An 11,594-nucleotide genomic window follows, 5' to 3' on the forward strand; every position below is an offset into this window, starting at 1 on the left:
AACAAACTACATGAGAGGTTGGGATAGGAACAATATCCCTTTCTGACACCTTACTTTATAACTATGCAATGTGAAACTGCTTGCATCTTTCTCTGAAGGGTCTAGTCTGGGCACTTTTAGATACTAGGTAAGTAATTTTTAAAATGTATAGATTCTCCAACTTCTTTCAATGGAAATGTAAGTTTCAAGAATATTTTACACTTGGTCAATTGCTATGTAGAGACGAAGAACTTCATTTCCTCAATCACATTTCATAATTGCATTAGAAGGAGTACACAGATGCCCAGGGACCAATGAACCACACGAGCAAAACCATGAGACAACTTAGACCAGGAATCAGATTCTGTCTGACAGTTTTCTAACACCTGGTGTGTTTTAATCAATGCTTGATTTTTGCCTTTTTTTTTTTAATTGCAGAAGACATGCTTCAATTCAGCTAGAAAACAGGAACTTAAGGAAAGAGCTTGAAAGTCTGTGGCAAGCCTATAAGGACTGATGTACAACACAATTGTAAAGTTTAATTCTAGACTGAAAATCAATGAATATACAAAGATTCATATTTCTAAGAAAACAAAGACATAAATCTACAGCCATTTTGACAAATGATGTGCAGATTTCTCCTGGGGAACATGCAAAGAAGGCCCACACCTACGGAAAGGCTGTCCCAAGATTATGTCACCTACATGTATCATGAAGGAATTTTCTTCTTGGCTGCTCAGAGGAGGATTTTTAACATTTGCCTTTCATTTACTCCACAACATTTCATTTCTGAGTAACTTGTACTCCTTCACACCATTTTAATTTGATGGCATGTACGAGTAATGCAGAGACTTTTCTTTCCTAAGGGAAATTAAGAAAATAATTCATTCTTTCGCTCAGTAACTCAACTGAATTCAATTTGGGTTCATTCTTTTAGGAAAGGTGTTTACCTAATTCTATCAATTAAAATATGGAAGGAAAATGTCAATAATGCTGACCATCTTGTCATCACAATTCTTAGTTCTTTCATGCCATGCTTCTTCCACAGAGACTTTAATTTTGCCGAGGGAAAAGCTAACATAAAGACTTAGAAGGCTTAAATCACACATCTAATTTCTGCATGTTACTAAATACTAACACATACTATGTGCATGGAACGAAACTTCAGGAAACCAGTTTTCACACTGATTTGGTTTTTTGACCTCATTTGTAAGGTTTTAATTTTATTTTGTTTTCTTACATTTTTTTTTGTTTTCTTACATTTTATTTTGTTTTCTTACATTTTTTTTACTTCGATATACATTTGCCAGATGAATTGCATGCACAGAAAAAGGTGTAACAAAAGGGCAGAAGTATCAGCTGCTTTATGTGCTTCTAAGAGACAGAGAAAGAACATTATTTGGAAATTTCTGTGGCACAGGGCCGTGCTGGCAGCTGCTGATCTCATTCCTATCCCTTACATGCGGTTGTTAACACAAGGACGCATGTGGGAATGGCTGAGGACTGGAGAGGCCGTGACCAAAGTGAGTATTGGTTCTCTTTTTCCTTGGTGTGGCTGCCTGTGTAGAAAACACTGATCGGTAGGACAGCCTGAGAGAAGGCTGAATGAATTAATGGAGGAGAGGACCCTCTCAGAGCTACTGAACACACAGAAAATCAGCCTGGCTTGGGGTGTGTCTGGGCTGCAAGTGCTTTGCAGTAGTGAGGAAAGGCTGCTTGCAATTCTCCGGTCTCACGCTCCTCGTTCCAGCATCAGCTCTAGGGCGTTAGCATTAGCTGTTCTTATTTCATTATGCTTTTATTTACTGTTGGCAGGAGAGGAGGGCTGGAAGCTGCCCAGAGTGCTGGCTGCAGCCACCGAGAGACCTCTCTTTCCCCAGGGCTGGCTGCAGCACAGAATTGATGGGTGCTGAGTAAATGTGTTTCATATCCAGAACAAATTTTCCTGAGTGCCTAAATGGCTTGAAACTGCAGGTTCTGTTGGCCAAGATCAAGTAACTTGTTTGGGAGATTGCTTCCAGTTAGTTTTCTCTCTTTTTGTCTCTCTCTCTGTGTTTGTGCATTTTCAATTATGTATCATTTAGCTCCACTTTGTTTTATTTAAGCAGGCAAGGAACAGTGAGCTTCAAAACTGCAGGATACCTTGAAATCTTTTAACTTCAAACATTCTGTCTCTGATAGAAAAACATGTATTTCCTTTTTAATTCTCAATCATGTTAACTGGTACTGGTGACTTTGTACCCACAAGCACAGAACACTAGATGGATAGACTGCAGCAAAACGAGTTACATGTTGTATTTAGAAACAAGTACCTTTAAAAAATTTACCTGTCTGCTAAGACTTGGAAAAACGAGCAAGCAAGTTCAGCTCAGTACACAGAGCAGTTCCTCACTGCCTGACTCTCCTCATGGCTTCTGGGAATGCCTGGCATGTCAGGTAACACACGCTGAGCAAGAGCCAAAAAGCCTTTCTTGCTTGTAAAAATGAAACAAACACCTTGTTGGAAAACAGCTCTTTTCAGAGGCATTGCAGCTGTGGATGATGCTGTAGCCACTCTTCTCAGCCATCAGGCAGTGCCTACCAGGGACCAGCTTTCAGCAGTGTCAGTAGGTAAGCTGTATAACAAGGATAGGTCCAGCTGTCCTGTGCCAGCGCATCCTACCTTTCTCCATTGCACAAACAACACACACTAACAGCAAACATTTGCATGAAACAAGCAGTGATGAAATATACCTATTTAATTGTTCACAGTCCACTAAATCAAGAGAGCCCCACCCTGCACTGTTTTGACCTCCAGTTCTTTCCTGACTCATCTGCAGCTCTGCTGTTTCATGGTGGGAGATCTTTCAGTTCTGGCTTTGCCCTGCCTGTAGCATCTGGTGCTGTTCTCTCCTAGTGTGACTGCTCCTGGCTGCCCTTTTCTGAGGAAAAGAGATGATTTTTTGAGGCTGTGGTGATCTGGTATGGCAGGAGCTGTACAGTCTCGGATAGGAGGTCTTGACTAGCAGAGCTTCCTGTCTGCTCAAGAGCTTGCAAGCTGAATGCCTTTGTAACCTCCTCCTGGGCTTGGGGGTGGCATCAGGTGCTGGGGCTCTTTCACACTGCAGAGCTTGTAACATCTGGCTGATGCCATGGGTTATAGCAATAAATGACACCACACACAACAAACATCTCCAGGGCTTTCTCCAACTTCAGTCTCTAATCTCTCAGGCTTCCTGTGCCCCGTATCTGTCTATAATGCTTTCAAAATGACAATCCTAGTGATTTTGACATGAAGGATTCATGTGAAGCTGGTGCTGAGGCTGGTAAGAGGCTGCCCTGACCCTCTGGGCCTGGGAGTGTCACATTCTCTCTGTGTATGAACTGAAAGTGGAGAGGGTACAGAAGGGTCAGACAGACATCCATACGACCCTGCTTTCCTCTGTGTCATGAGACTTTTGTGCACAATTGGCAATTACAGATGTAGCCCTGAGACTCACACCAAGCTTCTGACCTGTTGTCATACACTATTTTATGCAGTATGTCATATCCAACATGACTGTAATGTCTTCTGTCTTACTCACATCCAGCTCTGTCTCCTGCTTTTTTTAACTTCTCTCCCAGGAATTTCTCTTAGGCAGACTTTTCTTCCATTATTCAGACTCAAATCACTTTTCACCACTGTTTTTTCCACATCAAAGCCTGTAGCCTCACCCCCTTTGCACTTAGGCCTCCCAAAAGCCTGGAAAGCTTCTGAGGAAGCTGGTCTCTGTGGAGCTGGGGCAATGAGCTGGGGTGGCTGAACACGTTCCTGTTATTGAAAGCAAACAGACCTGTCCGCACTTTTCATTCCCTCACCCCAGGGATTTGGCTGGGCTATCTCCCTGCCAGTTCACTGTTTTCCCTGTCTGACAGTGTTTGCTGTGGGCAGTCATGCTTGGCCAGAGGATATGCTCCATGGCTCTGCTCAGGCAAGCCTGTCTCCCACATGTTCGGGGTATGTTGTGTGAAGAATATCAGACCTCTGCTGGAGCTACTGGGTGGCTCCCTGAGAGAGATGCTGGGAGTCAGCACAGGCACACCCTGCAGTGCCCACTGTGGGCTGTAGTGATGCCACAGCCTCCCTTCTGGGCTGTAAAGGTTTTGCAAACAGCCCTTCTGTGTGGTTCTCTGTGCAGCACATCTGGCTTGCTGTATTCCAGAGACATTGCTGGGCACTACCCTCGCCTCACCTGAGAGCTTTGGAGGCCCAGTGACATGTGTTACACTTGTCTGAGAGCTCAGCAGTGACCTCTTTGTGATGCTGGCTGATCTCTCCAGGGCTGGATCTGTTTCTCTCAATAATTTCGCTTGCACTCTGGAATCCCACAAGCAGCTCTTGTTTTTAATCAGGGGCTCCATAATGTCTCCAAAGATATGTGTAGTGTCAGAGATCTTACATCTGAAACATAAGGCTCAATTGCCTCATATTTTTATTTTTGGTTTTGAGCACAATTACTGAGTCCCTCTACAGTCTTATTGTGTCCAGGTCAGGTCTTCAAATAACTTTCTTGATGGTTCAATTGCTCCATGTATTATTTTGAAAATAATAAGTGACTCTCTCAAGCCATTTCTTGTCCTTTTTGTGCAGTGAGACAGTGAAAAGTTTTACTTCCATGTTTTCTCACTCTTTCATGGCCAACTACACGTATCAATTCCCTGCTCATGTAAACACTTCAAACTGGCTTTTTGAGCTCTCAGTGGCTCAAGTCCCTTCTGGCAGTTCATCTGCTCCATTCCCAGAGTGTCTTTTTGTGTTTACTGCACTGGCTGATGACATAAACTCTGTCCCACCTCTCAGAAAGGGACAGTTTATCTCCAGCTGCAGCTCATCCCTTTGGAACAGCACTGATACTGATGTTAATAAGAGAAATCCTGTTTGAGTCTGTAGCAAACATCCCTCAGGTAGCTGCAGCAAATGAGGAAATATTTAAAGGTGAGCTATGTCCTAATATCATCTGTTGGAAAGGACTTTATGTTTCATATATTTCATGTTATTGCTCTGAAAGACTAAACGCAGGAGCACATTTCCAATTGAAATGCTTGTGGAAATTAAATCCATGTTTAAATGAATTTGAAACTTTTAATGCAAAATTGAGCACTTAGAAATTTTGCATCAACTCCAACTTAATTAAAATTAATAAGGTTTCAGAGAGTTTTAGTTGGGATAGATGAAGAAAGAATTTGGCCTTAAATGTGTAATTAAAATACAATTACATTGGAAGGAAGTAATTACTGAGGTTGTACCTCAAAAGCATACCTAATGGGCTATCAGGAGAAAAGGTTTATGTGTTTGGTTCACCAGCTATATAAGATATAAAAGGATGTAGTCACTGAAAGAGAGAGATATTTGCAAGATCATTTAGGTAGATAGTAGCAGCTCTTTTATGGTCAAATCATTCTGGCTATGTTTAGGAAGGGGACCACTTCATCTTAGTTTGGGGTGCACAAGCACCTCCATAAGTTTTCCTTCTGACGCATTCAATTGTTTCCCAGCCCTCTCATGGGCTGTGAGAGAAGGAAGTGTTCTCCAACCAGTGTCAGACATCTCTGGATGAGGAAAAAGTTAGTGCTGAAAGACCTCAGCTGTCTGATTTTAGGAACTCTTTGACAAAGGACTTCTCAAAGTGAAGGACCTAATCTGACCCTGGTTAAAACCATGGAAGGAATGTGGAATCTCTTGGTCCCTGCACCAGTCTGTATGAAGCCCTGAGCATAGAACCAGAACTGTGGTGTCAGTTTTGCATAAACTTAAACTTGGTGGTTTTTTTACATTGTTGCCCTGGCACACCTTTGAAAAATGATTTAATAAATATGACATTCCACAACAAGCACAAAACAGACAGCTTTGGGAGTTAGAGCTGAAGTGTGAGCATTAAAAGTGAAGCCACTTTGTACTCTGTGGAGACAGAACAATCCATCATGCGTTTGATTTGTTTTGTTTGGATTTTTTTTGGGGGGGGGGGGATGTAATGTGATAGGTTTTGGTTTTGGAGTCAGTGGTGAGGTTTCTGTTGGCTATACTGAAGTTTGGATTAGGTTCATGGAAATAAATGAATTCCATTTTATCATAAACAAGATAGATAGTCAAAGATGCAAGGTTCATAGGCCCATTTGGATCAGCTCCTTTCCAAAGGTTCAGAGTCATTGATTGCATCGAATGGCCTGGAACACCTGGGTGTAACCTTGAGTTTAAATCACATCAAGATGATTTGATTGTAAGTTCTTGATTTATACTTGTTTCTTCACATAACTTTGTGAGGTGTTAAAATGTGAGTTTTACAAGTTCAGTGTGTTTTGTAGAATTGTGGGAGGGGAAATGTGTGGTGTCCCCTGTGGTACGGTATCAAACACAGTGCAAGTAGCCTGATGTTTTAATCAACAGATACATGCCCTTGGCAAAGAAGTGATTTTAGCACTTAGTGAAATGCACTCTGCTGAACTGTTGACATTCAGTTCACAGTCAAACTTTTATTGGTGAAGAGAAACACACCCTTTGTATTGAAGATTTAGCTCAGTAAAATAAAATCTGGTGACAGAAATTTCTCTCCACCCTTACATTCCCTGCAGCAATGCTTGTTACATGGATAAGAAACATGTAGAGCTTGACTTAGCCTTTTTTACACCCAAACCAGATGTCTTCAGTAATACTCAACCAGGATATTTTTCAACTTTTTAAAATTTTTATTTTAATTATTTCTATTTTTAATGCAATACTGAAGATGTGGGATTGTCAGTGTTGTGGTACTTCATCACCTAAAATTGTTTCCACATTAGAGCTCCCAAAGAAGCCTGAGAAGGGGTGTTTGATATATGACATTATCAGCACTTGTCAACAGTGCAGGACTGAGTGAACTCAGCCTGCTGTGGCTGCAATAGCACAAGCACTTCCTTCCCTTAAATAGTTTCTTTCTCTTCCCACAGGTCTTGTAGCAGCTCACACCTGAAAAAGCAGCCTTTATATCTTCCTCAAGCTAATTAAATTCAGATTCAAGCAGAGGAACAATATTGCTAAGTGTCCTTTTGTTAACTTGCTGGTCTCTGAAGATTCTCACATTTCAACCTAAGTGGCAGCAGAGTTCTCAGCCATGGAAACCACATCTGGAGAAATCCCACCTCTCAAAATCACAGAGCTCTTAAGGATTTACATGGGATGACATTAACTACTAGGGTCAAATAAATGTACTGAAAACATACTCCCAATCACAAAGGTCACTGAAAAGTCACTCAGGTTTGGCTTATGCTGAGTTCTGCCTTTTTGTACCCATACGAAACATTTTTTAATGCTTTCCAGAGGATAAATTCGTCAAAGCAACTAATGGCCTGAAGTACACTGCTGAAGCAGGGAAAGACTGTTGCTTATGTCCACACAGCATCAATATCAGCATATTTTCAGTGTGACTTACCTCCTGCAATCTTCCCCCAGAGGCACTGGTGGAGCAGGTGCTGTCAAATGGAGAGCATCATGATGGCTGAGCCCTGTTGAAAGTGTCCAGAGGCTGGATGGAGCTTATTCACCTGTATTTTACACCAAGTTTGGAACAATGTGGTTTAATTGATATGCTGGTTTTCAGCCAAATCTTGGACTCGATGATCTTGGAGGTCATTTCCAACCCTAATGATTCTATGAATATAGGTATTCACTGACAGACATCTGTGCCATTCAGTTTACAGGATTGTCCAAGTGCTAGAGATTTATATTTTGTATCCTTTACAAAATTAAAAGACATCTTTAGTCTAAGTGTTTAATTTGTAACCCCTGTAACAAGACTGTATGAGTTATGTCCAAGAATATCAGGATTAGGCAACAGTTTTGCACAGGGATGTGGGATAATGCTTACTTCCTTTTTTCCTTTTTTTCTTTTACTCATTAAAGGTGAAACACAAATCTGTGCATTTTTAAGCAGCTCTCTGAAATTTCATGTCTTTATAATTACAATCTATCGTACTGAAAACGAAATCTGAAATTAGACATAAAAATCACAATATTACCAGTCCTGGATTTAAGGCTTATATTGCTGTGAATTTCTATGAAAATATTTAAGAATCAATTTAAATGCTAATGGACTTGTTTGCCATAAAACTAGGCAATAGTCACACTCAATAGCTGCTTCAGAGCCACAGTATGGGTCTTCCCTTCACTGGACTTCACTTGTGACATTAAATTTAGAGATGTTGCTGTGTATCATAGACCTATGCAAAAGGGGAGGGGGGGCAGGGGGAGGGAGGGGTGGTTTTCTGAAACCCTGCAGAAGCAACTTCTCAAAACCTGAAATTGCTCATGTGGACTTTGAAAATCTGATTGTAGAGCCAGACATGAATCCTAAGAATTAAAGACAGAAGTACTTGTGTCTTCCTGCCCTGTACTTGGTGACTTGCTGCGGTCACCAGGTTTGCATGTGGGATGTCCTCTATAGTTCACACACTTCAAAACTGGATTCCTCTGCCAGCTTTGTGCAGTTCCTTTGGGCTGCACTTTTTGGGGACCACAGGCACTTCCACTCTGGGTGGTGGTGGGGTAACAGCCCGTTACACTCTTTCCATTTAAATCAGGACCAGCTGCATCATTGCTATTGAACAGCACATTCTGTGACCTCTGTGACAGCATCTAGGGCTGGGTCCCAGACCGTGTGACAGAGAGGATGGTGATGTGGCTCCTTTGCCTAGGACACAACCAGTGACCTTGAAATTCTGATGTGAGGGCCTGGGAGCAGCACATTTGCACACATTTCCTGAAGCAGTCATGGGCAGGGCTGTAGAAGCAAATGGCCCTGGGTCAGGGAAGCCACACAGACCTGGAGCATCCCCATTCACAATCACCACCAACTCATTCCTGAGTTGATGAAATCAAGTTTGTTTTGAGGCGGTCTCCTGTGTTCAGGCTCTCCAATGTCAGGAGATTGCTTGGTGTAGATTTCTGGCTCTCTGCTGTCTGGCTTTCATCTCTGTTTGATTTTCAGGCATACCCATTGGACACATTCATCTGAGAAAACAAGATGTGGCTATGGACACACTGTCATGTATACACAAGCACAAGATTGTGGTGGCCCCTTTTGGCCTGTGCTGACCAGCACTCATCCAGCAATTCCTGGACATGATAGAAGAGTCAAGCTCAGGATCATTCCAAATACACAGTGTTGGGAAAAAGCTGTTGAATCATGTAGGCAAGAAAGAACTGTTCTGTGCCAGTGAAATAACTCCAGACATATTTTATTCATTGTTGTATTTGTGGCATTTGAAGGCACTTTCATTTGATCAAAATTGTTTGGAAACTGCCTAGCAAATCCCAAGGTCATTTAGGAGAACTGGCAGGGAAAAAAAAGGAGAGTGAAAAAGCAAATAAACACATTTGCCAGTAGCAGTTTTTGCTAAATAGCTAGGCTGGGAAAAAAAAGAAGGTGAAGAAAGCTTCCCTCCTGGTACTTGTGGATTGGGTCAAAAGTGGGCAACCATAGATATCCACAAGCATGTTCATGATCCACAAAATGTGTGTGCAAGGAAATGAAAGATCTGGGAGTGACAAGTTGAAGGAGAGTGAGAAAGTTGCTGCAGTGGAGCTGTTGATGGAGAAAGAGACTGCTCCTTGTGTGTCCCCACAAAACAGAGCGCACTCACCGAGACCGCTGAAACACCTTTGCACTTTCTGTCAGAAGAGGAAACATGATTTTGTAATGCAGCCCAGTCTGGAAGAAGATGGAGGGACAGGACCTTTGTTAACCTAGTGATAGCATAGCCTGTGGGACAGAGAAAATAGGGCAGTTCTGGAGAACCAGACACTCTACAAGCCCAGCAGCAGCACAGTGCATGGTGCTATCTTGTTTATACTGTATTTTTGCTGTGGTGGTACCCAAGAGAGCTGTGGCATGAGTGTGGCTTCTTTGTGCTAGGTGTCAGGCACCCCAAAGCAGCAGAGAAACGTGGCTCCTGCCAGCAGGCACTCACACCAGAGAGCAGAGACACCTTCAGTCCCTTTCTGCAGGCAGAGGGAGGGATGGGACACCACGGCATTCCCCCTTCAATGTCTCAGTGAGAGCAGCAGCCTTGGGTGGGACCAAGGAGTGGGTACAATCTGCCTGAACCTCTTCTGAACAACTGGAGACTCATTTTGTTGATTGTTCATCACATTAATTATTAGTGGGAATGGGAGTTTAAATATTAAAGGGCAGCTTCAGAATTAGGCAGGCAGAAAACTTAGCCCTTTTTCATTAAGAAAACATCTGGAGGCTTTTTTGCCCTCCTGAATAAGGTTTGAAAAGACAAGTTGTCCTCATAAAATCTTACAAACGCCCACAGGACAATTTTACTTTGAAGTATCAATGTGACAGGGCAAAAGCAGAACAATTTGATAGTAATGATTTCAGTCACCATCCTAATGCTTCATGTTTTAAAGATCATTTTGCAATAAAGACATCATGATTTTACAGTCACATTAGAATAATAAACTGTAGCACTTAGTGAGTACTTTTCCTCTAAGACATGGAATAAATTGGAACAATAAGTGTTTTTCTCATTTTAGAGCTGGAGAAACCAAGGCCCAAGGACGTGACTTTCTCATGGCACAGTCTGGGGGAACTTCACCTATCTCCTTGTTCTGGGGCTGCTCTTTGGCTCATACTGTCCCTCACCTGCTAGTCCAGACAAGATGACTGATGACAACTCTGCAGGAGAGAGCAGATGCAGATTGATGTTCTCTCTCCCTCCTTTGTAACTTCAGGCACTTCACCAAGACATCTCAGATAGGAGTATTGAAACTGTCATTAGGAAAAAAAAAAAAAAAAAAGCAGAAAGAAGAAGTGTCAGGGTCTATTCACAATAGACAAGCTGAATACAATTCACCAGACCTGCTGATAATCTCAGGAGGGAGGTTGGGTGGCCACTGAGTCACCTTTTCCCACCATTTTTGCCGGCACATTCTCTGTCCCTTCATCTGTCTGAGAGAAGCAGTAGTGTTGTCCCCAGCCTGGGTGGCTGCAGCTCACCTGGTCTCACAAGAGGCTCCCTCAGTGGCACTGCAGTCTCCAAGAGGTGGGGAGCACAGGGACATGCAGCTGCTACCGAGCATCCCTTTGAGTGCAGCGAGCACAAAGGCGGGAGGCCGATGATGTGTCAGATTTCTAATTAAGATTCACCAGTCTCCAACCTGGCTCAATTCATTATTCATCTGGAAATTTTCCTCCCTAACTTCCTTCTTTTCTTTTGCTGTCACCCACTAAGCAAAGCTATTCTTTTCCCTCCCAGAAGCTCCATCCACATCTCTGCTAACATGTCACCCTCAGATGGTGACAGAAGAAAAAGAAATGGTTACAAACCAAGTCCTGGAGCAGTCATCAATATTTACAGGGGTCTGACAATGACTTATCTTAGACCATTTACATTTAAACTGCAGACATGCAAATGAGGTGTTGTTTGCATTGTGAACTGCAAGGATGGGATATTTCTACACTAGTAGAGATCTGTTTCTCTTCCAGAAATATTTCTTTTTGTTGTTGCCCTGGCATCTCACTGCAACATACAGTCAGGTATTTGGTTAGGAAAAGCAATACAAAAGACAGAGTGGGTTTCCTGGCTCAGAAAAGAGCTGGGCATTGCTTAAAATT

At 42.4% G+C, this 11,594-nt stretch overlaps 1 long non-coding RNA gene across 1 annotated transcript in view; it reads left to right on the forward strand.

Annotated features, from left to right (window-relative positions):
• The window catches only part of LOC102074337 (uncharacterized), an 83,215-nt gene extending 72,425 nt beyond the window's left edge, over positions 1 to 10,790 (forward strand). The window contains exon 5 of the long non-coding RNA XR_001332384.3: positions 418 to 10,790. This is a non-coding gene — a long non-coding RNA (uncharacterized LOC102074337). The remainder of the gene's footprint in view (positions 1 to 417) is intronic.
• Positions 10,791 to 11,594: the final 804 nt, after the last annotated feature.

Source organism: Zonotrichia albicollis, chromosome 1, assembly GCF_047830755.1.
Source record: "Zonotrichia albicollis isolate bZonAlb1 chromosome 1, bZonAlb1.hap1, whole genome shotgun sequence".
NCBI lineage: Eukaryota > Metazoa > Chordata > Aves > Passeriformes > Passerellidae > Zonotrichia > Zonotrichia albicollis.